At 41.4% G+C, this 27,755-nt stretch overlaps 2 long non-coding RNA genes across 4 annotated transcripts; both read right to left on the reverse strand.

Moving 5' to 3' along the window:
* Window positions 1-1,323: 1,323 nt before the first annotated feature.
* Window positions 1,324-11,980, reverse strand: LOC311432997. 3 transcript variants are annotated; one of them, XR_014690476.1, is made up of 3 exons: window positions 11,531-11,980; window positions 7,311-7,413; window positions 1,324-2,588 (listed from the first exon to the last, which is right to left on the reverse strand). It is a non-coding gene; the product is annotated as an uncharacterized lncRNA (long non-coding RNA). The 3 variants fall into 3 exon arrangements; XR_014690477.1 differs by lacking the exon at window positions 11,531-11,980 and adding an exon at window positions 7,774-8,078; XR_014690478.1 differs by lacking the exon at window positions 1,324-2,588 and adding an exon at window positions 2,923-3,018.
* A 5,811-nt stretch (window positions 11,981-17,791) lies between these two features.
* Window positions 17,792-26,484, reverse strand: LOC311432987. The gene is made up of 7 exons (XR_014690465.1): window positions 26,205-26,484; window positions 25,848-25,980; window positions 23,526-23,747; window positions 22,970-23,109; window positions 22,027-22,127; window positions 19,274-19,372; window positions 17,792-18,469 (listed from the first exon to the last, which is right to left on the reverse strand). It is a non-coding gene; the product is annotated as an uncharacterized lncRNA (long non-coding RNA).
* Between the last annotated feature and the right edge of the window lie 1,271 nt (window positions 26,485-27,755).

Genomic DNA, 27,755 nt, shown 5'->3' on the forward strand with positions numbered 1-27,755 from the left:
GCCAGACTCCCTGTCCAAAGGCCTGATTAAATAGAAGTGCAGTCTCATGACGAACTAAGCATCTAAGGCTGCACTGACAATAGAAATGACAGTCTCATACTCTTCCCTCAGGTCCTCCACTGAGCCTGCACTGGCAAAGCTGCACACTGAGACCAGAGTAATAAGCTGAGCAATCTGAAAACTATTTTACCTGTAGGAATGGGAGGAAACTAGTAGTTAAGATTCTTTTAAGACATCTGTAGATATATCTGCACACAAGTACGTCTTAAATTCTTGCTTTGCATGGCAATAGCAAAGAAATAAATACAAAACTTATCACTGCTAGGAAAGGTAAAATCTCACCTGAAGTGAGAAAGAATGCAATGGCAATACTCCCAGTTTACATGATGTTTTTGACTGCACCCAGTTGTTATGGTCCTTCCCTAAAAATAATCCAAGTCCTGATAAGATGATAAAGACCATCTCAGAAACATTTTCCTCACCTTCTGTTTGCTTGGTAAGATCATAGAATCATTTTGACTGGAAAAGACCTTTAAGATCAGGAAGTCCAACTATTCACCTAACAGTACAAGTCCACCACTAAACCACATCTCAAAGCACCACATACACACATCTCTAAAATACCATGAGGGATGGCGACTCTGCCACCTCCCTGGGCAGCCTGTTCCAAAGCCTAACCACACCTTCCTTGAAGAAATTCTTCCTAGTATTACATCTAAAGTTCCCCTGGTGCAATTGGAGGCTGTTTCTTCATGTTCTATCACTTGTCACCTGAGAAAGGAGACCAACACTCTCCTCACTGCGACCTCCTTTCAGGTAGCTGTAAGGAGTGATGAGGTCTCCCCTCAGCCTCATCTTCTCCAAACACCAGTTCCCTCAGTTGCTTATCATAAGTCTTGTTTTCTAATACCTTCACTAGCTTCATTGCTCTTCTCTGCACACACTTCAGCAGCGCAAGATCCCTCCTATAGTGAGGGGCCCAAAACTGAACACAGTACCCAAGGTGCTGTCTCAGCTGTGCCAAGTACAGAGGTACAGTCACTTCCCTAGTCCTGTTGACTACGCTATTTCTGATGCAAGCCAGGATGCCATTAGCCTTCTTGGCACAGTGCTGGCTCACGTTCAGGAACAGAAACTGTACAGTAGAATTAGTGCATGCAGGCAGTGATCATCACAGAAATGATAAAGTGAACAAACTTCCCTAAGACATCAGAAGTTAAACACATTTGCTTGCAATGTGCGCTGAATAATAAACTCACTTTTAAACAATCCACAACTAAGGAAAAAAAAAAGAAAAAACAAAAACAAAAAATGAGAATAGTCTTACAAAAGGAAAAGGGACACAACTAATTTAATAAGCTGTTTTCCACAGAAAATTTTCCTATTCCTACGTCATCAGGAAAACAATCTGCCTGGCTTCCAGTAGACATTTGCTGTCCTGTCCTCAGATAATCTTTGAGAGCTGAGACAGTGGGACTTCATGTATACAAACACAGCACATTTGAAAAATATTAAATAAAGCTGGGAATAAACTATTCTCTAATGGAGGTCTCAGACCTGCTTAACAAAGAGGAAAGCTAAAGCATATACTTTCCAAGGGAAATGTATACAACTGGACTATTCCAGGCTTTCATGATTTGATCTTTAAAACTGGCCAAGAACAGATTAAATTTCGTTTACTTAAACAGATTACAAAAAGAAAATGTCTCACTACTCTGCTCCTTTGTCAGACAGATCGCAGAGCAGAGGATTAGCTAACAGTTTGGTCTCGCAGCATGTATACACAGACAACCTCACAGCTGAATGTGGAACTTGGTCAGTTTGCGAGACAAGGAGAAATGCAGGTTGGTCCAAGTTCTCTGTTCATGTCAGCCACTATGGTTAAAGCAGCACAGTGGGACAGAATATTAGGGAAAAGTTTTTAAGTGTTGGTTTCCACTTCTCACTACATGACATGAAAAAAGTCCCCTTTCTGTTTCTGCTTTTTAGTGTAGGAGCAAACAAATACAGCTTCCATAACAAGCATGACAGTAACGTAAGTACTAATGGTATCAGCCTTACAAATGCGTTAGTAACAAAATCCTACTGACTAGAGGCAGAACCGATGTGCCAGCATGAATGCTGGCACTGAGCCTTCCAGACAGACTGTCTGTCTGGGGAGGAAGTTGGAGTAAGTGGCTTCAACCTTCCTGCAGCCAGAGCTATCAAAGGAAACCAAGGCTGCTTAGAAACCGGAGGATGTTAGCTGAAGAAAGCCATGCCACCAGCGTGCAATGATTCAACTCCATCCACCAGCCCTCCTGCCAGAGCTGTTCTGGAGGGTGGCCCAAGACTTACAGCTGCACCACCTTCACCCATCCTCCTTTCCAGACTCTGTGACACAGTCCTGGAAACTTAATAACTGCAAGGCTTGCTCAGGCCAAGCTCTGTACTGAAGATGTATCTCAGAGTTACTGCTTGTTGTCCTTTTCGACAGATTCCGTGCTGTAGTTCTCCATAACCATGCAGAGAACCTTCTGGACTTCTCTGTTACCTTTAGGTCTTCTGCTTCTAAATGTTTAGAGGCAACCCACTCCCTCCAACTGCACCTAAAAACATGCAGAAAATGTGAAAGTCTAGAGCAACTACTACTGGGTCTTATTTAATGCAAAGTTAAAGCATCTTTTATGCTGCTTTGGCCATACTGTCTTTTTGGCTCTATTACATTTATTTTGACTTCTGCAAGTAGATTTTTTTTTTTTTTTTTTTTTTTAATGCCAGAGACTTGCTGATTGCATTATAGTTTTGATTTTGCAGTTTTGAAGGGATTTCTAAGAAGACAAATTCACTAAGTGAAGAGATCAGTGCTAGGTTAGAACATCATTCAGATTTCTAGACCAAGCTGAGATCTCATTGGTGAATAACATAGGCAAGATCAGGTATCTCACAGTGGTAAATTATATCCAATGCTCTTTTGTGAAGTAACAGAGTAGTTTTCCAGAAGAGTTTCCTGAAGAAATGTAATGGCTCTGATGGTAGCTGTGATGATCAAGAGGATGTAAACAGTTTAGATGGGAGGCAGAAGTTCAGAAATCACCTTATACAATTAAAACAAAATATTGTCAAAAGAATGCAAAAAAGAGAATTGATTCAAAGCAAGACTCAGGGTTTATTTGCAGAAGTATACCTGACTACATCATTAGTGACATTTTATGTACAAATGGAGTGCAACTGGCATACTTACCTGCTGTCCTTTATAGATAAGGGTTCTCATCAACGCATACAATTGTTCTGTTTGCATACATGGTAATTACATGTACTTGTATCCTCCCAATATCCCTGAGTGCAGCAATAAAATGCCAATGGTGCAGTTACAGAGTTGTCTGCTCTTTACTTAGTCACTACAGAGCAAAGACAACGTCTTCTTACCCTGCCTTACCATGAATTTATTAGTAAGAGGTAAGCTACCATGCATTTATAGCTGGGTAGAAACACATGTTCCTACATGTTAAATTAGAGGCTGTGAATACAATTTTTACACACCCTTCACACTAATCCTAATTGACCACAGCTAAGAAATAACTGATTTTTCACAGGTAACCAAATAATCACAAAGTCCAGATCACTTACAGTTATAGCTTTAAGTTTTGTAATTTAATTTCTAATGAGTCTGGTGAAGTCAAGGTCTCCAGAGAGCTGTCATCTTTAGCTCCAAGTGTCTTTTCCATAGCCCCTTTCCAAAAATACAGGGAGCTGAAAGTTGCTGTGATCATACTGCTCCTGTTGAGTCTGTTAAAACTCAGACATACGTGATGTCAGCTGCAAGCCCAGCAGGGCACTTTCAGGAGATCAGATTTCTTTAAATTACAAAAACATGCTCTTTACAAGGAGCAGCAGACCTTTAATGTCAATGTTTTATAATCCAGGTCATAGTTAGTTTTTTTCACCCTGTACTTAGAATAACAATATTGGCTTGGTTGAACCACCATACAGATGTCTGACTTAGAAAATTCAGCAGGAACATTAAGCAGCGTAATTAAATCACTTTCTGACTTCTTGATCAAGGCCAATATTGCCCTGTTTACATTCAGTATTTTACAGAATATATTATTGTTTTGCATTAGAACTTTTTAAAGAAATACTTGCATTCAGTCCCCCTCATACTGTTTTTCAGTGTACAGCATAGACTTCTGCCACTTTGAGCACTGGTGCTGTGATATAGCAAAAGCTATGAGTATCCAGACTCAGTAAGAATAAAATATTAGATAGATCTTAAAAGAACCAGAAAAGAGAGGCAAGCAGAGGGAATTGAACAGCTCCTCATCTGCTGCCCATTATGTTATGTTTCATCTATGACTACAGACCCAGCACTGAAAGGTGCTGGGAGATATTTTGTAGGCTCTGCTGTGCAAGATCATGTTGGTTTGGTCAGTTGATTGCAGGGGATGGGATTTAGCAGAGCAGGTAATCTCTTCAGTTCTACACTTCACAGGGGTGAAACCTTATGCCCTTGTTGTTAAGCAGAAAATTATTCTGATGTTTAATGTGATGACTTATAATGTCACCATTATTTCTGTTCCCTCTGATCTTCACGGGCTGAACTATAAATACAAAAAGGAATACTGAATCTGCATGGTGGAAGGCAAGCTTTTGACACCTGAATTACTTTGCTCTGGTTATGGGCTCTAGTATTAACAGTAATACTATATTTGAAGTAAGAATGCCCAAGGGAGGTTCCCTTGCGAAGGCATTAAATAAGAGACTAGAATCCTCAATGCTTAAACACGCATTTCAATATCAGCTTTTTTTTTTTTTTTTCACCTAGACTGCTAATTGAAGAAGCTCAACAACAAGAATAACATAATATGTACTGCACCTGGGCAGATGAGTCACAGTAGCAGCGTTTGTTTTCTGCAAAACACACCTAAATTGGGTCTTTTCTTTCGGTTACTGGACTAATAAATTTTATGTAAAAGTGTCATCAACCTTAAATGTAACCAGATAAGAAATGCAAAAAGGTCTGCTTCAGGGAGGCATACTTGGAGAGTGTAGTCCTATTCAGACTCAGTTTTCACCTGGTTGTTGCAACATGAAGTATGATAATATAAACCCAAAGAGTGAAATTCAGCACCAGCATGACTAGTCCAAAACCATACTGTTCTGATAGCAGTTCCAAATAAGTCAAAGTGTTAGAGCTTAAATTGTACATAAACATTACCCAGGTTTTAGTCAGGTTCTCTGCATAAGGCTGAAATGTCACCCTTCATGAAAACAGAACCAAAGAAAAGCACATTTCTCAGATTCCTCCATTTATCATGTTGATTCCATGTCTTTCTGTTGCAGAGGTTACTGGGTTTTACATCAGTCTTGGTTTCAGTAAGCTCAGGATCATGCAGATCTCTGCGGTGAGTTACAAAATTACCTTTGAAAGCATGCCAGATGTGCATCAGATATGAACAATGAGCTCTTTGCAGAATTAACATCATAATTATCATCACTCAAATTTTCCATATTCCAAAACATACTTCGTAGTATTAACATAATAATTCTACAAGCCTAAGAAAAGTCTGCTTTCCAGTCAGTTCCTATAACCTGTAACTTTTGAAATTTAAATGCCAATTTTCAGAATTTACTCTGAATTCCTTTCTGTTTCTATAGCACTGCGCACAAATATTCACTCCATTTATTCTAGCCTCCATATCATCCAGCTGCAACTCATTTTGACTTCCCTGCTGACTCAACCACATGCCACAAATGAATTGGAAATAAAGGTCAAATTTCAAGGCATGCTATATATATCTGGAGTTGGAGGTACACAGTCAGTCCAGAAACATGCACGGTCTGCCTTATGCATCCTATATAACTAGTCAGAAAGAGGAATGCTACATATGTCAGCATAGACTTTGGCTTAAAGACAGTTTTATTTTGCTTTTTTTTTTTTTTTTTTTAAATTAAGTTAGTAAAGACAACAAGGGCATTGTGTTCAGGAGCATCTCTTTGGGTAAAGTAGAGAAACTTTGATAGTAACATAGTTAATTCTGCATTGGATTTCTGGCTGGCAAAGCAAACGATAGCAGAGAATTAATACTTCATTGCCTAAGAGTCTACTAATACATGCAGCTGTAATTAACAAGCACATCCTAGAATAACTAACAATAGTGATGATGGAGACATAACATGCATTTAGAGTGTGTACAAAGTACTGTTTCAGCTAGGACCATTACTAATGTTATGAGTTCCTTGGGAACCAGCAGTTCAATCTGATTTCACAGACAACTAACACTAGATCCTAGAAATATTTGATCTACCGGATATTGCTGGCATTGCTTACTGTTGCTTTCTCTGACCACAGACTTCTGTCACATACCACTCCTTAGCGCACAAATAGCTTTCTCTCTTACCCAGGAATAGATTGCTACTCTAATTAAAATGTAAGTATCTCTCTCACTATTCCAGAAGCTACCAAAGACTCTGCATATTCTTTGACAGTTCCCTAAGGTATGATCTGAAACTATTACCCTCCCCCAAAGATTTATACTTCAAAACAATTAGAACATTAGTAAACAACTGTCTTTTAATCAACACAGTAAGTATGAAAAGCTCATTGAAATTTTAAGACTCCTCTTTGCATAGAAGCTAGGAAATAAGGACAGGCCTGCAGAAAGAAAACCTGCCTGACAATTGAAATTTGCTGAACATTGCCTATATGTACAAACTTCTTTACAGAACTCAGTGCAACACAATTTCAACCTCTTGAAAAGAGGAAGAGAAGGGGCAAGCACAATTCATAAGGGATCTTATTGGGAAGGCAGGAAAAGGAGAAGTTGGATACCCCAATGCACTATTTTCACTTCTGAAAATGTGGTAGGCAAGACCAGAATAGTCTCCTGGAATGTGTTTTGAGAAGTAAAATGATCATTGTGAAATGCACAATCCAGCTATAAGCAGAAATCAGAGCTCTATGCCTTCCTTAACACTTCTTTTGTAGGCTGCCTTTGAGGTGCTTTCAGGTTTTTTGAATACAATGTTACTGCCAATTTTGCATGATTGCATCCAGAGAAGCCTGTCAAGCTCTTCAACATAGCATGTGGCTGGTGCACACAGAGGTGCTCTGTAGCCTTCCATGTCCTTTGGCAGGGGAAAGCATTCAGTTTGCATCACCACTTATGGTTGCATGGACAGAGCTGACAGGTTGGCACATGGCAGCAGTAAAAGGAGCAAGAGGTCAGTAGTCTCTTTAGACCATTCTTGCCAATAAACAACATACTTCAGATAAACACAAGAAAGCCAAACAAGGCGGTTACAAAGAACGGGATTACAGTTATACATACCAGAAGAAACTTCACTGACGAAGAGAGAAGGGTCAGCTAACATTAAGTACAAAATGTCATTTTCTGCACATGCATTTTGTAGGGAACCTCTCATGCTGATCATCTGAAAAGTAGGAAAACTTTTTTAGGGTCACTTCATTAACAGGCTTATTCTACTGTACCAGGATAATTTCTGAATGATGCAGAAGATATTGGGCATTTCAGCACACATTTCTCCTATACTCCAATTGTCACCAATTGCCATGCTCCTAGCAAACAATTATGCTATATTTTTTCACTACTTTAATCCAGCTGAATTCAAAGTGGTTTGGAAAAGTAACTGCACCACAGCTACTTTCAAAACAGGATTTAGGGGGAGCAGAACCCATGATATCTGCTCCAGAGGAAGAATTGAAATACATCTAAAACATTCCAGCCAAAACATAAGCTTATTTGAGGATAAAGAATAAAAGCATCACATTACCATTTTTAGTTTTTCTGGGCTTAGTTTCTGGTTAGTGGATATTTTTAACTGTAGTTTTCAACTATTTTTAGGTTGATGCAAAAGGGAATGCACTTTGCTAATCTAAGAAATAGCTTGAAGAACTAAGTCATGTTTAAAACTACATCACACTTCGTTATTCCAGGCCATCAGCACCTGCCACCTGTTACATTAAAAGATGCAAAACAGCCTGACCTAAAGTAACCATAAACCATGGGTGGAGGCAGGAGGGAGGGGGTGTTAAATCAACCTCCATCTGCAATTTCCATCGTGGAAAGAAACACTCAACACTTAAAGGGAATAGGAGAAAGGAAGTAACAAGGCCACCATGAGATTAGAAGAAGTTCAGAATGCAGCAGACTGCTTTGGTAAAGTTTTCTCTGACACTCCCCGTTCCCTGTTTTTACTCTTGCCATCAAAGTAGGATCACACAATGAAAAGCATTCACTAAAAAGGATATTGGTGGGAGAGATGGGGCACTAAAAAGTAGCACAAGCAAATACAAAGCCCATCTGACAGTAGAAGTAGCACATCACACATACACTTTTCTGGAGAAGGAAAAATGAAGGAGAACCTTCAGAAGAGGGATCTGGGGGTCGTGGTGGACAGCAAGTGGAATATGAGCCAGCAGTGTGCCCTGGCAGCCAGGAGGGCCAACCGTGTCCTGGGGTGCATCAAGCACGGCATTGCTAGTAGGTCAAGGGAGGTGATTGTCCCGCTCTACTCTGCACTGGTGCGGCCTCACCTCGAGTACTGTGTTCAGATCTGGGCACCACAGTATAAAAAGGACATGAAACTGTTGGAAAGTGTCCAGAGGAGGGCTACGAAGATGGTGAAAGGCCTGGAGGGGAAGACGTACGAAGAACGGCTGAGGTCACTGGGCCTGTTCAGCCTGGAGAAGAGGAGGCTGAGGGGAGACCTCATCACAGTCTACAACTTCCTTGTAAGGGGTTGTCAAGAGGCAGGAGACCTTTTCTCCATTAACACTAGTGACAGGACCCGCGGGAACGGGGTTAAGCTGAGGCAGAGGAAATTTAGGCTTGACATCAGGAGGGGGTTCTTCACAGAGAGGGTGGTTGCACACTGGAACAGGCTCCCCAGGGAAGTGGTCACTGCACCGAGCCTGTCTGAATTTAAGAAGAGATTGGACTGTGCACTTAGTCACATGGTCTGAACTTTTGGGTAGACCTGTGCGGTGTCAAGAGTTGGACTTGATGATCCTTAAGGGTCCCTTCCAACTCAGGATATTCTATGATTCTATGATTCTAAGTCTTTGCTTCTGTACACCTAACCCTCCCTCAGGTGTTTACCTTGAAGGTGTCCTTTGCAGTCACCTATGGTCTTATGAGTCCTGTGTAGATCATTTGGATGGCAAATGCCAGCCTAGTAAACATTAGCTTTCACCAGTTTCTTAGAGCAGTCTAAAATCCTTTCTGCTGCCCTGTCCTCAGCTCCTTAACACCAGGAGAATTAGTCATCATTCTTACCATCCCAAGCGCTAAGTAATACCTGTTCTTGGCTGTAAATTGGCTATCTAATACCCCTTCTGTTTTGCTTGTTTGTTGACTGGAGTGCATTGTGTTATTTAAAATGAGCTCTGTTAGGAGGATTTTAAACATAGAACTAAGCATGTTCTTCACGATTACCAGACTGTACAGAATAAGTTAGATGATGATGCATGGCACAATGGATTCAAGTCAAAACATAAAGCAAGCTGCCAAGTCAAGACTATAGAGAGGGGAAGCAGGTTAACCTAGCTCTGCTTCTTTACTATTCTGCTGCCTGTGTACTCCTTGATCATGAACTAGCCCCACTCATCCCACTGGTAGCAGATGTTATCCATAGCCCTGCTCACCAAGAACTGGTAAAGGAGATTATTTCTCAAAAGCATATTGTGAGAACTAGTTAACTCTAGTTTGCAGATGTTAACGTATTACGTGAGATCTTCCCTTGCATCATTTAAGCAATAAAGATGGGAGCAGGCAGGGAGGTTTGCTGGATTTGAGAAACTGGAGAAAAATATTTTTTTTAATGACATTCTAATTATGGGAAGTTCGAATCTAGCCAGAAGGCTTTGTTTAAACAGTAACTGTTACACGTGATGCTGTGCATGGAGGTGTCACAGTTCACACCAACAGAGCATAACTCTACTAGGAACGTGATTTCAGAAGATTACAGCTTTGAAATGCAAATCCCTAACCAAGGTCGCTTCTGTAAACGTAACCTTTAAGAACTGGCAGAAAGCATTTTTCTTCTCTATAATTAGTGACTGTTATTACACACTGTGCTATTTAAAATCTTCTATGAATAATAAAATCAAACAGCCTCTGAATTTTGTAACTTTGCTGCCTTAGAATTATGTAAGAGATGCTGATATTAGGTAACTCTGTAATCCATCTTCCCCATTTTTTTAAATAATTGGAAACATGTAAAGAAGCTTACAAAGTTTTTCAGATTGTCCCAACATAGTAAAGAAATTATCTAGATTTGAAGGAAGTCTGCTTTGAGTGGCAGTCTCTCAGACTTCTTTTGACACTCTTAGTAGTTGATATTCCCACTACTGTTTTTTGTTCCCCACAATCCCAATTGCTGAAAACAAAACATTTTTAGAACCACTACAGGAATATGTATTCCTGACTGCACACCTTGAAAAATATGCTGGAAGTGGAAGATTTAACAAATGAAACTTCCACCTGCAGGTACAGCATTTTCATGAAGTGCCCCTATTTTAGTTTAATGGGACTACCACGGAGAAGTCTTCCATGGCAGGGTTTTGCAGATGGAAGGCTTCCCTTCCTCAAGGGAGAGTTAAACCACTTTAAAAAACAAACAAACAAAATAACAACAACAGCAACACAAAACCCAAATATTTAACACGAGCATCTCATGGAGCATGGGTGCCCAAAGTTCTGTCACTTCACGATTCATTTTTTTTTTTCCCCCCACACTGGACTAGAGATACAGTCTCTACTGAGTGTACTGGGATTTCTACTACAGGCTTTGGTGCCTTCTGCAGCATCTGACACTGGATACACAGGGGCATTATCAGAAGAAAAAAAAAATTAAGTCATCAGTACCTCAGTATACAGAGTGACAAGAACAACTTTCCAATTCACTTTATTGTCTGGGTTCAATACCTAACCACTAGGAGCCAGACAAAATTGCTTTGCAAACAAGAATTTCCATGAACCCCTTTCCCCCTACCTACAAAAGCTCTGTTGGTTGTAGTGGCCCATGAAGTATGCTAGAAAGGAAGCTGCAGGCTGTCCCTCAAAGACATTCTGTAGGTGCCCTTAGGACATCACCAGTGTTATGTCTCCAAGAGGAAAGAGACTAGGCATTGGGCAGCTCTAACCCAACACCTATAGCACAAAAGGATAAAAATCCAAACATTGTCATTTCTCCAGGGCCAAACAGGGGGCACACACAGCATGGTACTGTTTCCCAGTCAGGGTAGCTGCTTTCTTTCCTATAGGACTCTCTCTCACCACCTGTAGTACAGCACAATCTGACTTGAAGCCAAGTACCCCCTCCTAAGACAAGGTAGCACCACAGTGCCAGGATTGTAACCTGCTTCCTCTACAAAGCCTTTCTTCTGTTCAGCTGCAGCAGAGTCATGCAACTGGTTTGATCTGGAAAGCCTTGTGCTTACTTTGAAGGCAAGAGAGAGAATTTCTGTAAACCATGATGTTTTTTCTTCAGTCTTTCTAGTCTTAATTTATAAACCATTAAAAATTACCTTGATTTAAAGCAGGAATTTTCCCAATGTTTTTTGATTTCCTCCCTCAAAAGCCTACACTGTCCCTTCAGGCTTACCATAGCCTCAGAGGGCCTTCTGTTTCCAGCAGAGTTCATACTGGCCAAGCACATGAAAAGCAACCTTGATGGTGGGTGGCTTTCAGCTGTGAAGTGTGACACCAACCTCCGCCTTCCTCTGGCACACACACCTGCACCATATAATTCACATCATGTTCCTAAAACGAGTTCTGAAAGTCCTTTGATAAAAGTTCATCAAGGTCTTACTCAGCCAGAGGCATATCATTTACTCACAATGAACCTGCCAAGTGACCAGTCTGCTTAATACAATGGGCTGCAGTTTTGCACCAGTGGGTTTCACCTGAGAAACAAACAAGTGGAAAAAATCAGGCACAATGTGCCCACCACATCAAACACAGACACCTCCTGAATATTAAAAAGGCCATGGGAACTTTATAATGTTCTCTGTTTGTATTACTGAATGCAATAGATTCATGTACATAATATGTTGTTGCACTTTGGCCAAAAAAAAAAAAAAATAAGAGAGAAAACAACAAAACAAGAGAGAAAGGCTGCAGATTGATCTTTCTTCTACTGAAGTCAACAGGAGTTTTGCTGTGCAAAACTGACACAGAGAAGTTTCCTTCCTCCCAGAGTAGCTGCTTAAACACAGCAGGTCAGTTTGGATCAGGAGGGGAAGGAAGACCGGCCAAAATAGAGAGAAGGTACTAAAATGCAGTCATTTCAGGTGTATCAACCCAACATTAATTTACAACTAATAGCAAAGCAGGATGATAGGAGTCTGCCTCATACGTTCTGTGAATGTAGAATAAAACAAATACATACACATATCCTGTGAGCAATAAATTAGGAATCATGATTACAATTCTCCTCCTAGATTTGCATCATAGATTACCTCTAGACTCGTAACTTGTTTCCCCTCCTAAAAGATGCTTTCCTCATTCAATTAGCAGAAGCTGTTCATTGCATTATCACACCTAGTGTACAATTAAGAACTATTTCAGGTTATTTATATCCAAAAAGACTCAAATTAAAACAAGCACCTCAACCTTGGAGTTCTTAGCTTTCAAGCTTCTGCCATTTCTTTAATGAACAGATTGTAATTTCTTGGGAGAGGAAAGAGAAATACAAACTTCTTTCCCACACTCCATTCCTTAAATGCTTGCTGACTCTTTTTGCCACATTTCTGCCTTTCTTCTCACATGTTCTCTATATCTCAGTCCAATACCTTTGCTCAATGAATTTAAGCACCTCTCCATGAATTCCAAGTCCCACGTTCCTTCTGACCTTCCCCAACAGCTTTCAACCTCACATTTCAAAGGGGTCACTGTGCACTTGCAGCCCAGAAAGCCACCCGTGTCCTGGGCTGCATCAACAGCAGTGTGGCCAGCAGGACAAGGGAGGTGATTCTCCCCGTCTGCTCTGCTCTCATGAGACCCCACCTGTACCTCTGTGTTCGGCTCTGGGATCTCCAGCACAGGGACATGGAGCTGTTAGAGCAGGTCCAGAGGAGGTCCATGAGGATGATCAGGGTGACCAAGGACAGGCTGAGGGATTTGGGGTTGCTCAGCCTGGAGAAGAGAAGGCCCCAGGGAAACCTTATAGTGGCCTTCCAGTACCTAAAGGGGGTCTATAGAAAAGCTGGGGATGGACTCTTTGTCAGGGAGTGCAGTGATAGGACAAGGGGGCATGGCTCTAAACTGAAAGAGAGCAGATTTAGATTAGATAGTAGGGAGAAATTATTCACTCAGGGGGTGGTGAGGCACTGGAACAAGTTGCCTAGAGAAGCTGTGGATGCCCCATCCCTGTAAGTGTTCAAGGCCAAGCTGGACGGGGCTTTGAGCAGCATGGGCTGGTTGGAGATGTCCCTGCCTGTGTCAGGGGTTTGGAAATGGATGGTCTTTAAGGTCCCTTCCAAACCAAGCCATTCAACAATTCCATGATTTTCCCCTCATGAAAGCAAAATTCTCTTTTGCCTCTACCTCCCTTGCATTCACAGTGTCTCAGCACTTCTGGCTGTCATTTTTCTAAATAAATGAATTTTTTTTCTAAAACCAGGTGTGAGGCTTGTGAACCCCAGGGGGAATGTTAGGGCAAAAAATGGATCTGATTAAATATCTAATAATTTCTCAACAGGCCTGGCAAAATACAGATGACAGAATCAGGGTACTTACTGAGAAAAAGAGAACATTTGGGGGTAGACTCTGCAGTAACTGGTGCTGTTTACCAACCCTGGCTATAATTGCACAAGTCAATAAGAAACAAGCTAGCTGTGCCTAGGCAATGTCCCACTGACGTAACTGAGCACACACAGCCAGATGAAACAAGCCCTTTCTCTTTGACAAGCATTCAGTAATGGGTTTGCTACACCTGAAGCAAAGCTTTATTTCAACACTTATTTCAAGAAAGCAGCAACTGGTTGTCCATGCCCCAGTGATTTGTGTAATTGAGTTCATGACATAATATCACAATGTTTACTAAGAAAGCAGCAGATAGTAGTTACTTTTTTTTTTTTTTTTTTTTTTTTTTTTTTTAACAAGGCCACGTATATATATCACGATTATGCTTGGGGTATTCCTATTGAAAACATCACTTTAATTTAGTAGAGGATATTAAAGTTTGTTTATAAAACATACACTCAACGCAAAGAGCAGCAGAAGGAGTTAACAAGCTCACCTGCTGTTTTACTTATAAATATTCTTGTAAGAGGCTGTGTGTTTTAAATTCATATGAGACATAATTTGTAATCATTTCTTGGGGAGGGGACATAAACACTCTGAGGAAGGTGGCATAGCTCTGGGAGAGGGCACAACTCCAAGGCAGAAGGGCTAGATTTAGAAAAAAGGAAAAGTTGGTTCCTTATGAAGAACAGCTGTTGAATCTCACAGGCAGAGAGAAATAAAGGCAGCCCTATCATGCAAGCTTATTTCCAGCTTCATACAATAATATACACAGGAAGTAGATCTCAGGTGCCCACAAAATAAATTTTGAGAGTATATTTGGACATTCAAAAGGACAGATTCCTTACAGAGAACTGACAGTCTCCAGCTTGAAATTGCACTGGGATGAAACTACACAATTCACCAAGTGCTTGTTCTGGTTCTTCAGGATATAGCAATGTCTGAAGGACTGCAGTTCCTTAGGAGGTCCAATGAGAAATGCAAAAGCCACCCTTCTACGAGCTAAGTGTAGCCTTAATCAAGTTTTCAAGGATTCATCACTCTTGTCCTGGTGACCATGGGTTTCAGCAGCTGCTTTCAGTGACTGCATTTCTACATATGTGCAAGAATGGCACAAGTTCACAGTAATTTGTAACACTGGTCAAACTAATATAGACAAAACAGTAGGGAAAAACATATTAAACAATACCAGTTTGAGAAAGATTTGAAAAATATAGTGGTAAAGTAAATTAGCATCATCCTTTAGGTGGCAAAAAGTTCAGGGAGTATGTTTTCTACCTTGAATACTTAGGATGCAATTCCCATTCCAGTCTGGGCTATATGTTCAACACAGATCAGAATTTCCTGCCCTGAAGTCAGAGAAAATAATTCACAAGGATAATATCATCTGTTTCCTGCTTTCTATTTGTCTTTAAGTGACACAGATTTAACACAGCAGTATGATACTTCATTTATGAAGAACATCCCAGTCTGATGCAACACCTGCTATGGACAGGCAAAAAGTAATGTTTCCTATCCATTAAGCACTGGCAATAGCAATAGCCTGCTTGCTTTGCAATGGAACGGGGCTGCCTGCAACATGTTTTGCTTAGTTAAAAGTATTTGGAGCTTGGCCTTTAGAGTGTGTTTATGTACATGTAATGGCCCCAAACATTGGAGCTGAATTAATACAAGCTTTTGTGAAGGCTCAATAAGCTGCTTTTGTTCCTTTCTGAATTAAACATTTCACTAAATACTAACCTTACATAAATAAATGTATAAATAAACATTAACATCCTGGCATAAGAACTGGGGCCTAGAATGACTGTATAATCACCACACAGAGTCAGGCTTTCTAGTGTGCAAGTGCGTGTACCTTCATAATTATGCAGTTAATTACTTTAAGCCAGGAAGACTTGTAACAGTGTGTACTGCAGAGCAGACTCCAGTTAGCTACTTAGGGTATTCTCCACAGAAGGGAGAGAGAGCAATTGAAGTGTCCTTGGGCAGTAAAGAGATGCGAATGTTTTTATCTTCCCTTTGGAAAATGAGGGGAAAAGAAGCAGCCACCACTGTTTTATGCAGAGCTCTGAAGTAACACAGATGCTTGTATCACATCCCATAGATGAGAAACCAAAAAGAGGCAGAGGAATTTGTGACTCCTGAAAACAGCACATTGCTGAGGCTGAGAGTTAGGTTTCCATGTCCCCTAGGACAGCAGAAAGGTTTTAGGGATCTGCATTTAGACAGAAGCATCTAAAGCAGACATCAGGTTCCTGAAGCTTTTTGGAAGAGAGTCCTCTGTCCATCACCTTATTCATACCAATTTCCCCAGGGTAGCAGTTGCTTGCTAAAGCAGGGCCTGAATGAAATCTGAAACATTTTGATTTCCTTGATTTGACTTTTATGAAACAAAGATGGAGAACATCTGTACCACTTCAATATTATTATTTTTTAAATAAAAAACAGCTCTGGATTCAGCAGCATCCTGTGCTCCATTAAGTGAACTTCTATTTTTCAGACATTTAATTGCTTGAAAGAAAAAGGAAAAGATTAAAACTTTACTTTGATGGATGTCTCCTAGTCAAAGGCTGTGCTGTGCTCACTGGGATTGCTTGTAAGCAGCTAGAGGGTGCCAAGCATACAACAGGAGCAGTGTCTTTGCTGGCAGAATTTTAAACCCAAACAGGCAAGACACTGCATGCTGGGCTACTCTCTGATACTAAAATAAGATACAAGGACTTTTAATATTGCTTTAAGGAAAAAAAAAAAAAAAAGAAAAAGCAACAGTGGGAGTTGACAGAGAACAGACTGGCTGCCTAAACACTTCAGAAGCAAAGAAGAAAACCAGAAATGGAAAAAACATCCAGCCTACCTCCAACATAGCTAACGGCACCTTCACTGTCCATCAGAAACAAGGTATTTCAGTTCTTGATGTCTATATACCGGGTTGTTGCTGTTCCACGCTAAGCTTCAGTAGCTAACCACGGCAGGAGGAGCAGGGACTATGGACAAAGGTAGCCACCCTCTCTGCAGCCCTTGCTGCTTGGCGAGTGTGGGGGTCTCATGTGATTACTCACTTGGCTTTTATTCCAAGACCAAAGGCCACTGTCCATCCCTGGCAGGCATTGCCTTGGCATTTTCTGCTGGAGGACTTGGGGGAAGAGGTGATGGGTGGCAGTGAGGCTTGAGAACTGGAAAGTAACCAAAAAAAGAAAAAGGCAAAAAGGCTCACTCCATCTTAGTTCATATAACATATTTCTCAGTTTATATAAATGGAAAAAATAAAATTCAAGTACTTACAAGTGTAGTGCAATCAATTCACTGCTACAAAAATCAACTATTTTAGACATCACTGTATAAAAATAGCCCATGACATCAGTTCTGCTTTTCCTCAGCTCCAGAAAAAGCTGTGGGCTATGAGGGATATGTATAGGTTTTGAGTTTAAGTTGAGTATTAAGGACTGTTGGGAATAAAACTGATACTAAGCCTGATTCATTCATTCAGGGAATAAAATCTACTGAAGGGGAAAGCAGAAAAGAAAGAGGAGGCAGTTTCTCTCTACCACCGTGCTTGATACAAAGCCATCTAAGAGGGCCCAGAGAAGGCCCAAGAGGGCATTTAAGAGGACCCAGAGAGACTAAACAAGGATGGAGGAATCCATGCTCTGGGGCTAAACAGAGAGTACAACTTTCCAAAGGGCCCCAAGAGCCACAGGCTGCCAACACTACACCGACAGTAGCATTAGTTGCAAACATCCCATGTCAGCTTTTAATCTCTTCTTCTGCTCCTCTCTGACAGAGAGGAATGACTTGTGACCTTAGGGGAACTATTTTCTGCCATCTTCCTGAGCTTTGAGAGATTTGGATTGTCTTCTTTATCGACAGTTGCAGTAACTAGGAATGGGGACCAAAAAAAAATAATAATCTGAAGTCTTAAAGACTGTAGCTCTAATTTGTATTAAAAAAAAAAAAAAGAAAAAAAAAAAAAAAGAACCTAGTCATTACATTGCATAGTTTGTAATGAAATTTTGATAGCATATAGTGCAAATCTGTTTCATTAGTGAGGTGACAACAATAATAAAAAGACATTTTATTGAATTACTAATCTCCCTTCAAGTGACAGCTATGTGTTTTCATGGAAGACCACAGTCTGAGTACCAGTTAAGGTCAGAGTGTCCATATACAAGGTTTCAAACCACGTCATTAGAAAGCACAAGCAGGACATAGCTGTGGTTTTGTTTCCAGCAGAAGGTTTCAAAATAACACATTTTTAGCAGAACATAGAATAAGAAAATTGATACAATAGGAGCTGTGGGAGAAAAGGAAAGTTGCTAAGGGGAAGAGTTGTCATAGTTTGCAGATTGTTTTATCAAGGAAATAACCATGAAGAAAATGATCTCAGTTTGCTTCCAATGAAGTAAGCTTTCACATGAAGTGCTTAGGTCAGGTCTTGTACGCCAAATAGTGTCTGCAGTAGGAGTTCTTCCATATGCACACCAGATGACAGCTCATCTTTGTCCTTGGCTGTTATCAAGCTTCTGACCTGCCACAAGTCACTCAAGGAAGTGAAGCTGCCACCTCAACATAGCCCACACCAAGCTCTGGGCTTTGCTTCCTTCTACCTTATCTTCTTTGGAAGTGCAAGAACTGGTGCTGTGTGACTCACACAGAGACATAAGTGATTAACAAGTGTAGCGAAGTCTGAGAACAGCCCATTTAGTAAACCAGCCAGCATAAACCTACAAATAAGGGAAGAATTTTAAGAAGACAAGAATTCCCTGTGAATGATTCACAAATACTAAAACCTGCCCAAATTTGTCACGTAACATTTTCCAAGCTGAAGTAGCATACTAGCCTGCAGCATTTGAGATTTGCTAAAGCAGCTCACCCCTCCACCCACAGTGCCCTTTCAAAGGTAGATCTCAAAGCACTTTGCCAATTGGGTTGATATTATTTTGTACCCTTTTTAAGTGGCGAAAAGGGAGGCTGCCTGCAGAAGTTCAGCCTGCCAGCCAGAAGTGCAACCAAGAGCAGAACAAGGGTCTCATTATCCCCAGACTGTCACCTTCTAGTTTAAGTACGCAGATACTCTGTTTGGTTGGGGCAGGGAAGGGCGTCATTCCAAATTCAAATTTGTGTTATGAATTTAATTTAATTATTTTAAAATCTAAGTTTTTTCCCCCCCTTATCAAATATTTTATGTAAGTTCATAAGAGAAGGTTTGTTTAGACAAAAACAATCACACCCTGCCATAATTACCCTTTATGTCCATCACACAACAGTTAATGTTTAAATGGTCCCACCTATCAGGGTTATGAGGACATAATTGCAACCCTAAGCAAATTTACACAGTTGTACTACTTAGCACCACAACAGAATTGGCACGCGACAGAGACCTTACAGAGACAGAAGACACTAGGAGAGTCCTTTTAGGACCATTCCCCAGTGAAAGGCTTTGCTGTGAGTTTACAGGGTGATGGGAGTACAACAGCGTGCAACAGGGCTGTTGAGGAGAAGGCAGGAGCAAGGACAGGACAAATTACCACAACATCAGCTGCAGAAAATAAAATATCCCAGGTGGTGCATCATGACCAACCAGCAGCTCCTCTTCTCTGGGGTAGTGTCCTCCAAGATGCCTGTCACTGAGTAAGAGGGATAAAAGTGTGAGCAGGCAAAATGCTAGAGAGGTGAAGAGGTGAAGGTCCCACAAACTTACTTGGTACTGCAACAGGTGCTAATTCACATAATTGTCACCACATCATCCCAGGAATTGTCTATTTTCATTTACTGTTTCCATTTGTTCCAGTCCAGACTCATACCACAGAAAACAATTTGCCTATCAGGCACTGGTTATACAAGTGGAAGAGGTCCACTGTCCTGCTCTAGCAGAAGTCCTGGCTTGGCCACAAGTCTTATAATGGTTTTAGTGTGACTTTCCTGAGAAGCAGTATCAGGCAATACAACAGCTAGCTCAGCATTAGGCACATTATGTAGTTCCTTCCACTATAAGAATAGAAACAGGTTTTCTTGGAATGAAAAACAAGGTCCATGAGTCCCTCTCAAATATGCACCATCAAAAATAGCAAAATAAACTTGTTTTCCTAAGCCTTGGTGATGTAGCAGCACCACAGCTAGTTTACAGTGTAAAAACATGTCTTTCACAACACAAAGTTCACCCTCCTCATGAGCAAGGGAGGAGAGCAGAAGTCTTATGGACTCCATACATTTTGTGTACCCAGAACTGCCCAAGCATTGTCTGAAAAAATAACAAGCACAATCCTTCTCATCACAACCCAGCTGCAAGGGGTTAGCATATTTGTCTGTCATCCAAATGAGTGGTCTTTTATATACTGTTTGTTGCATGAAGTAGGAGGCACACAGTGACAGACACATTTCTCCAGTGAGGAAGACTGGCTGTCCTGCCATGAAAAGTTGTCAGCATCAGGAAAGAGACAACACTTCCTCCTTCAGATGAGGAGCACCATCCTAGCAACAAAACACTGATACTCTTCCCTATGGCCATTATCACGTGACTCAGTAGTCTCAGCACCACTTGTCTAATCTCTGTCTGTAATCAGAGATTAGACTAATTATAAACTGTAGCACACCAATGCAAGCAGATGCTTGGATCTTAGCCAATTTAGAGTTCAAGGACTCAACCTTCAATCATTGCTTTTATTGATAGTTACGAAATGCTACATCCATCAGAAGCTGAAACTTTAACCTCCTACTATGAAAGTAAAACCCCCAGCATAGGAACACTTACATTAACAATCATCAAACTTTGGGGTAAGTACATATGAAAAGGGTGAAAAACAGCCCAAGGAAGAGACACTCCTGTTTTTCTCTGACATTTTCTGTGCTCTCCAAGCCCTGTCTATAAGAGGGAGGAGGGAGTCTCCAGGCCTACAGCCTTGCTTTCTCTCCACCTGGCTCCATTTTGGCTGGGGAAGGGTATGAACACAGCAGCTGGAAGTATCAGAAGACTGACAGAGAAAAGAGGTTAAACAAGGAGTATTTGGACATTTTACAGCTTGAAGCAATCCCTTGTTAGGGGCCTGAAACCAGGGCCTGCAAAACCAGGCCTCCTTTTGTAGGGCTTCCAGCCCATAATATTTATTGTCTACCTTTGTCACAGAGCACAGGAGGGAGAGGATTTTGCTGCTGGATTAACAATGAAATTTATCACTCCACTAAATTCCAAAACTTCTGCTGCAACTGGGACATGTTCTTTCTTTAGGACATCCTGGGGCTGTGCAATTCGTAACATCTGCAGATAACAGGCAACTCACCCTCACTGCCTGTGCTGCTGCAAGGAAAGCTGTATCCTGCTGGCCCACAAAACCATGTCCCTCTCTTCAGTGTTTAGTGAAGGTTTTATTTGCAAAACCACGGGCATAATTGTTACTTAGTGGTTTCAAAAAGGCACGCTACATATTCCCCTGAAAAAACACAGAGTTCCTTACTTACTTTCTCATAAATACTTGTCAACCATTAAAAGCTGTTTTGCAACAACCCAAGACAAGGGAGTAGCGTTTCCCTGTCCTTGAGAGCTTCAAAGTACGGCCCAGCCCAACTCAACACCAAGAAAACTGAGTATCTTGCACTTGTTGGAGGGGCTAATGATGTATGCGTTCCTCACAGGCCTCCTCCTGCTGCTCCACAAGATGGGGGCTGTCATAAACAAAGCACAGACGCAGCATGACAGAGCTTTGAGGTGTTCATGACGCAGCCTCACCTTGAAGGCTACCCCAGGGGAGCTGAGGTGGCTGCACAGCACATGAGGTATGGGCAGCAAGATATAGGGCTCCCAGGGCCCGCTCCTCAGCCCCTCTCAGGAAAGCACCTTAAAAACCTGGGAGCAAACCACTGGATTCCAGCATTCAGTGCATCACTCAAGGACATTCCTGGGAGTATAACCTAGTGTATTTCTGTCATTTTGATAAGAAAATGGGATTGTTACTGTTTTGTTTGTTTGTTTGTTTTTGTTTTTGAGTCTCACACCTCCTCCAAACCCCTAATTGCCTCTGTATCACTGAACTCAGGAGAGCAGTAAGTAATGCAGCACTTTAGAACTATCTCAGAGGTCTTGACTGTGAAAGTCCACAAAACCCCAGTGCAAAACAAAAACAGCTAACAAAAGAAAAAAAAAAAAAAAGAAAAGAAAAAAAAAAAAAGAGAAAAGAAAAAAAGAAAAATCCCTGAGAACATTAAAACAAGTTAACAAGAATAACAGTCGCCTGGCAAGCTTGTGTCAAGTTGTGTATGAAATCAAAAGCAGAGAGCAAACACTCACTGTGAGCAAAGCGAATGATTTGACTCCTGGGGATTTGTCCCATAGGCAGAGTTAAAAGAGCTGATTTCCTTCCCTGTGCAGTGGTGAATCTGTTGAACAATCTGGAAATAGAATAACTTTAAATGTCATCAGAAATATTTTCTCTTCCATCTCCCTGTGTAACATGGAAGGGACTGATAAGAAGCCCTTTGTGTGAAATCTGATTTTGTTGGTGCTTTTGTGCAAGTAATTCAGAAGGGACAACAGCAGGAGAAGGAAATCAAAATCTAGTGCACTTGCTTAGACTTGACCTAATAACTGCTACAGTTCCACAGACTACACTCCATAAGCATATTTTCCTACTGTTTGTAGATTGTCTGTGAACAGCTAAAAGACGATCTGTTTAAGCAAATTTTTCTTTCAGAATGATTTCCCTAAAATTTTTAACATGAATCCCTGAGCTGTGTATCTTTTGTAGGCATGTTGCTAGGAATAGTCTGTATTCAAAATGCTAGCCAGACTGGTTAAGTTTGAATGGCCTGAGTGATCACATGAAATTATATGAATAACTTTAATTTTTTTCAGTCTCAGCTGCACATTGGAAACAAGTACTCATGAGTTTATATTCTTTATTGCTACATTTTTTTTACACTATTTCTACGGAGATCTCTGCCATTACCAGGGACAGGAGCAGTAGTGGCAGCAGAGTATGGAGTATGAATAACAGGGGTTCATAACTCGAGCATATGAAATGCATCTGAATCTTAAGTCTCTTTCCGTTTGGCAAAGAAAAACTGTATCTGTTTAGTTGATAAATCTAATCTGAGAAATGTGTAAGAAACAGTGGTATCAGCATTTGGTGGCACTTTATTACGTGCTCAAATGCAAATCCATGCTAATAGGACATTATTTAATTTACCAAGCTGAGGACTCAAGGGCTGAGAAATGCCAAAAGCAAGATTACTTTATAGTTTGAGGGTGCTCCTTTCATGCATGCAAACATAAATGCACAATCATATGAATTCTCCGAGGTTTGTAAGAGATATTTCACGTTGCATCTGTCCTCTAACACACAAGGGCAGCAGTGGAACAACACCTGACCATCTGCTGGGAAAGCAAGAGAGTTAATCTGAGCTGAGATAAAGCTTACATGTAAAAGAAATATTTTTTCATTAGCCTAATTACTGTAATTAGAAAAAATGAGAAGGCCTTCCAGGCAGACAAGTCCTGTTAGGCATCTGTAACAGAAACAGCCAATTCCCAGACAAAATAAAAATAAATAAATATATATATATGTATGAGGTATTTGCTCTGCAAAAATAAAGAAATGAAACCAATTGTCTACAACCTAAGGATCTGAACTCTGTGGAAACAGCAACTCTTCTCCTCCTCACCAGCAGATGCAAAGCTCTGCAGATGGTTGCATGCTTGCCAGAGGGGCAAGCTTCATTCCCCCCAGAACAAGGCAGCATCACATGAGACTGAAGCATCCTTCCTAAGGGTACATAAACATTACACACCTTAAAGAAACCTTTGCTCCAGAGCAATTAATAGCAGAAGGAGATCCCGCTCAGGCATCTGGGCCTGGGTCCGTCCCCACCAGCCCACCTGCAGTTGTGCTGAGCTCACAGGTGGTGGCTGGCACTTGGGTATTCTCTCTGGCATGTCTACTTTCTGAGTTAAGTTGTTTTTATGGCCTGCCTCCTCATGATGCTGGTAGAAATATCCAATAATTGCAAGCACTGCATTAAGAAAACAAACAAACAAACAAACAAAACAGATAGGTGGAATAGATAATAGAAATGACTAAGGTGATGGTCCAGTGGACCAGACTGTGAGCAGGGCCTGTTAGCAGTTTGGGCTGCCTTTCTCATTTAGGAAAGGCAGTAAACAGAGCTTCAGCTCTCAAACAAATTGTCAAGGATTTACTCTGGCTGCCTACCTTGCAAATTTTCTTGCTAAAGTTGCAAAATCCACACAGTGATGCTCTTCACCCCATCTCTTCCTCTAAACATCTTGTGAGTGTGCATGCTTACAAGTAACCTCAGGTTGGCTTTGTCAGAGAAAGAACACATTATTCCAAAAGGTACCCAGCTTTTGGCTTTTTCAAACTCCCCTGAGTGTTGCTGGCCATCAGGTTAACACAGCTTCTCCCCCATGATTCTCCTGGTATGGCTCTGTGGTGGCCTGATGTCATACCTAACCACAGAAGACCATGACCTAATATACCATAACTGTTAAAAATACAGTGTCCAACACATTGGATTCCTAGCCTCACAGGGAAAATATTTATGCCATAAAACTTCTTTCCTTTGAAAACAGAAAGGATCTGAAACATATTTAAAATACCAAGTAGACTATGGGGAGTAGAAACATTAAATGGTCGAGTTTTCTTCTGAGAAAATAGAAGTATTAGCTACTTCTGTAGGATAAGAAAAATATTGTAAAGATATTAAAGGATGGTTTTAATAGTCTAAAGACATTTATAATATTCTAAAGATGTTGGAGGATGTTTTTTTTAACATCCATGTACCTCTGTACCACACTGGCAGTTCAGCAGCTCAGCATTGCTAGAGGGGTGCAAATCAGTCTCCAGGTGAGGGTGTGGCTCAGGCAGCATGGAATTGCAATTTAAAAAGTCCATTGTTTGCAAGCTTGAATGGAAGAACAGAGTTATAGGAAGGGACATGTGAAAATCCAAGTCATCAGCTGCAGAGACTGCTGGTGAGGGTAATGTAGGAGAAGGCATTTTCAGGTCACTGTGTACAGGCAGGGGACACTGAAAGGACAGAAGTGTAAAAACAGATGAACCCTGCAAGACACAGACTTCAGCACTGCCACTAATCACTGTTTTGCTTGCAGAAACCGAGCTTCACTGCTGTCTTACAAGAGTCCCATTTGTGCTTACAGCTAAACTGACTTATCTTGAATGCAGCCCTTTTCATGAGGCCTTGTGGCCTGCAAAGTTTTCTGTCTGATTTGTTATTGTTATTATTTTGTTTTTCCCCTTGCTTCTCCGTGTCTGCATTCCCACACGTAAGCCCAGCAGAGGCTGGCAGCCCTGTGAGTAGGGATGGGCAGGAATTTCCTGGGTCCAGCTCTGGGCCCCAGCCTTTGATGACAGACAATGCTTACAGCTACCTCCTGCTAGCTGAGATGAGCTTAATAGCATCACTGCCTAAACCAATTCATTCTTCACAGACCAGAAAAATGCAAGCACTGCTACCTCTGATGGTCCTTAATGCATGTATTTCCATTCCTACTCCCCCAGCTCCTTGTTGGCATCCCACAGGCTTTAACTGAATCCTGGTCCTGCCCTAGCTGCGGGTACCATGCCCTCAGAGGGGCACCAGCTCTGCCACAAATCCAGCAGGCTGCTCAGGGCTGTGAAGCCAGCCTAAAAACAGGGATTTCAATAAAACCCTAGTTTTTGCTTTTTTTTTTTTTTTTTTTTTTCATCTCTGTTTTGCTTCCTTACAGCACATCACACTAGAAATATGGGCAAGTGTTTTTTGGTACTGAGAGCTGCCTTTTCATTTCGAAAGAATGTCCCCACCAACCACATTCCCATGTAAGGGAAAAGAAGCAATTACTGGTAAAGCTGCAAAGTAGGAAGGCAAAGCTGTGCTTCCTGCCAGACCTTGCTGCCGGCTAATTATGGCCCCAATGGTTTCAGTCACTCCTGTCCCATGCTGGGGTCTCGGCTTCCAGTTTATTGCACAGTCTGGCATAACTCATGTTTTGTATGTATTATTTTTTGATTGAAGGGGAAACAACCCCCTGATCAACTGGAGTGCGTGGAAAGCATTAGAGGAAAAGGTGACAAGAAAAGATCCTCTTACCTTATACTGAAAGCATGCTGTACATCAGGCCAGGAAAAGAGAGACATTTGTAAGCTGCAACCGAAACTTCAGGACCATAAATCAGCTTATGTAGGTGGATGAATAAAATATTGGTTAGTCTTCAGGTGTAACCCTGCAGATAAGAAAAGAGTGGAACAGTTTTTATTCTGATCATGCAGACAAATTCTGTTTTCATAATCAAGCAATTTCAAATTCCAGAACATTGGGGGAGGTGGTAGAAAAGGAAAAATTGGGGAGATAAAAAATCTGGACAGAGGAAAGAATTTTGGAACAATGATTCATCTACTGCTAAACAAAACAAAACAAAACAAAAAAATGCTGAATTCTTCCACCCACCTCCAGGACCCCACTGTTTCAAGAAGCCCCTCCATTCAAGGAATGAAAACTCTGCTCTGACCAGAGTTCGGAGCTCTCCTTTATGGATAGCAGGAAACTTCTTCAAAGGGCCAGTTTATGACCCAGCTTGAGAGCTGGAAATAATTAAGCATTCTTGTCAGAGGTCAAAGTCATGGGGTGAAATTCCTGGGAACTCCAAACAACCCTGGGTTGAATTGAACATTTGGGCTTTTTTTTGCCCATCATGGAAAGGCAGCAGGCAGTTTGGGGAGAGTAACAAGCCCTGCCAGAGCTATCCTGCCTTCCCAAGCCCTGGCCATGCATTCTGGGACTCATCACATGCTCTTGGTCTAAAGAAGCAAAGCTGAGCTTAAAAAGTAACTGGAAATAAAAATCACAGCCAAATAAAGTATTTATAGCAGCACCAAATATTAACTGAATGTGAAATCACAAACTAAGATTCTGATTCATTTTCTGCTTCTGACGTAACCCTGCTGAATTTGATGGAGCACTGGATGGCGCGAGAGGAATCTGTTGCTAAATCAAAACAACAACTCTGCTCTGGTCCCGGAGAATGGCTGTGCTCCATTGTATATGTTAGAGCTGCAACACAGCCTATGTTTGCAGTGGGGCTGGTGCTACTACTTGAAGCCATGCACAATTATTACTGAGAGGCTACACTCAATGTGCCTGCAAGCAGAAAGGCAAGAAGGGAAGAAGATGGAAAGGAGAAGGAGCAGATAGATGTCTTCTCCACATGCTGCGTACTGACAGGACACATGCTCAAAAGCATCTTTATTCACCCTCCTGCAAGGAATCAGGCCACTCTCTGCTTTTCTGTGTCCCTTAGTCATTCAGAACAAAATATCTGATATCAAACTGCTGCATAAAGTAAAGAGAGTTCAGTCAGATCTGAAATCCCAACTTGACGGACATCCCACTTCACAATGGGACGAACTGAGGACAAAGTACAGCTACTGATGAAACTTCAGCATAGTTAGGGCTCTGGCACAGTGGGATAGGTCCATCCCCAGTGCAGATGGACTCTGTCTATGCCTCTCCTCATGCTCTTGTTGTGCCAGCTTGCAAACAGCTCTGCTCCATCAATTCATCCTTGTTTGTCCCCCTCCCTCCTTCCTGTTCAAATTTCTAAACCCAAAGAGCAACTGAAACCATGCTGTGACCTTCTGCACTGACCACTCTGTCTTTTGTAAATCAAAATTGATTTTCTTTGCATGGGAACATCCAGGATCTACCCCCTGACCTTCAGCCTGAGGTTGCATGCTAAGAGCAAGACAGAATGTGAAAGCAGCATTTGACTGTCAGTGTTGGCAAGAAATATGAGCCACCCTCTACTAGAAAACAGTTTGCTTCTGTCCAGTGCCTGGAAATATGGGAATTGCCAGACTCGCTTAGACACAAGGGTCAGTATCCCATGTCTGACACTAGCCAGTACTAAATGCTTCAGAGAAAGGTCTGAGAAGCCTGTGGCTGGCAGACACAGAATAATCCCACCCTTATCTTCCTGCTTTGGAGAACTGCATAGCCAGA

Source organism: Aythya ferina (genome assembly GCF_964211825.1).
Source record: "Aythya ferina genome assembly, chromosome: 2".
Lineage (NCBI taxonomy): Eukaryota > Metazoa > Chordata > Aves > Anseriformes > Anatidae > Aythya > Aythya ferina.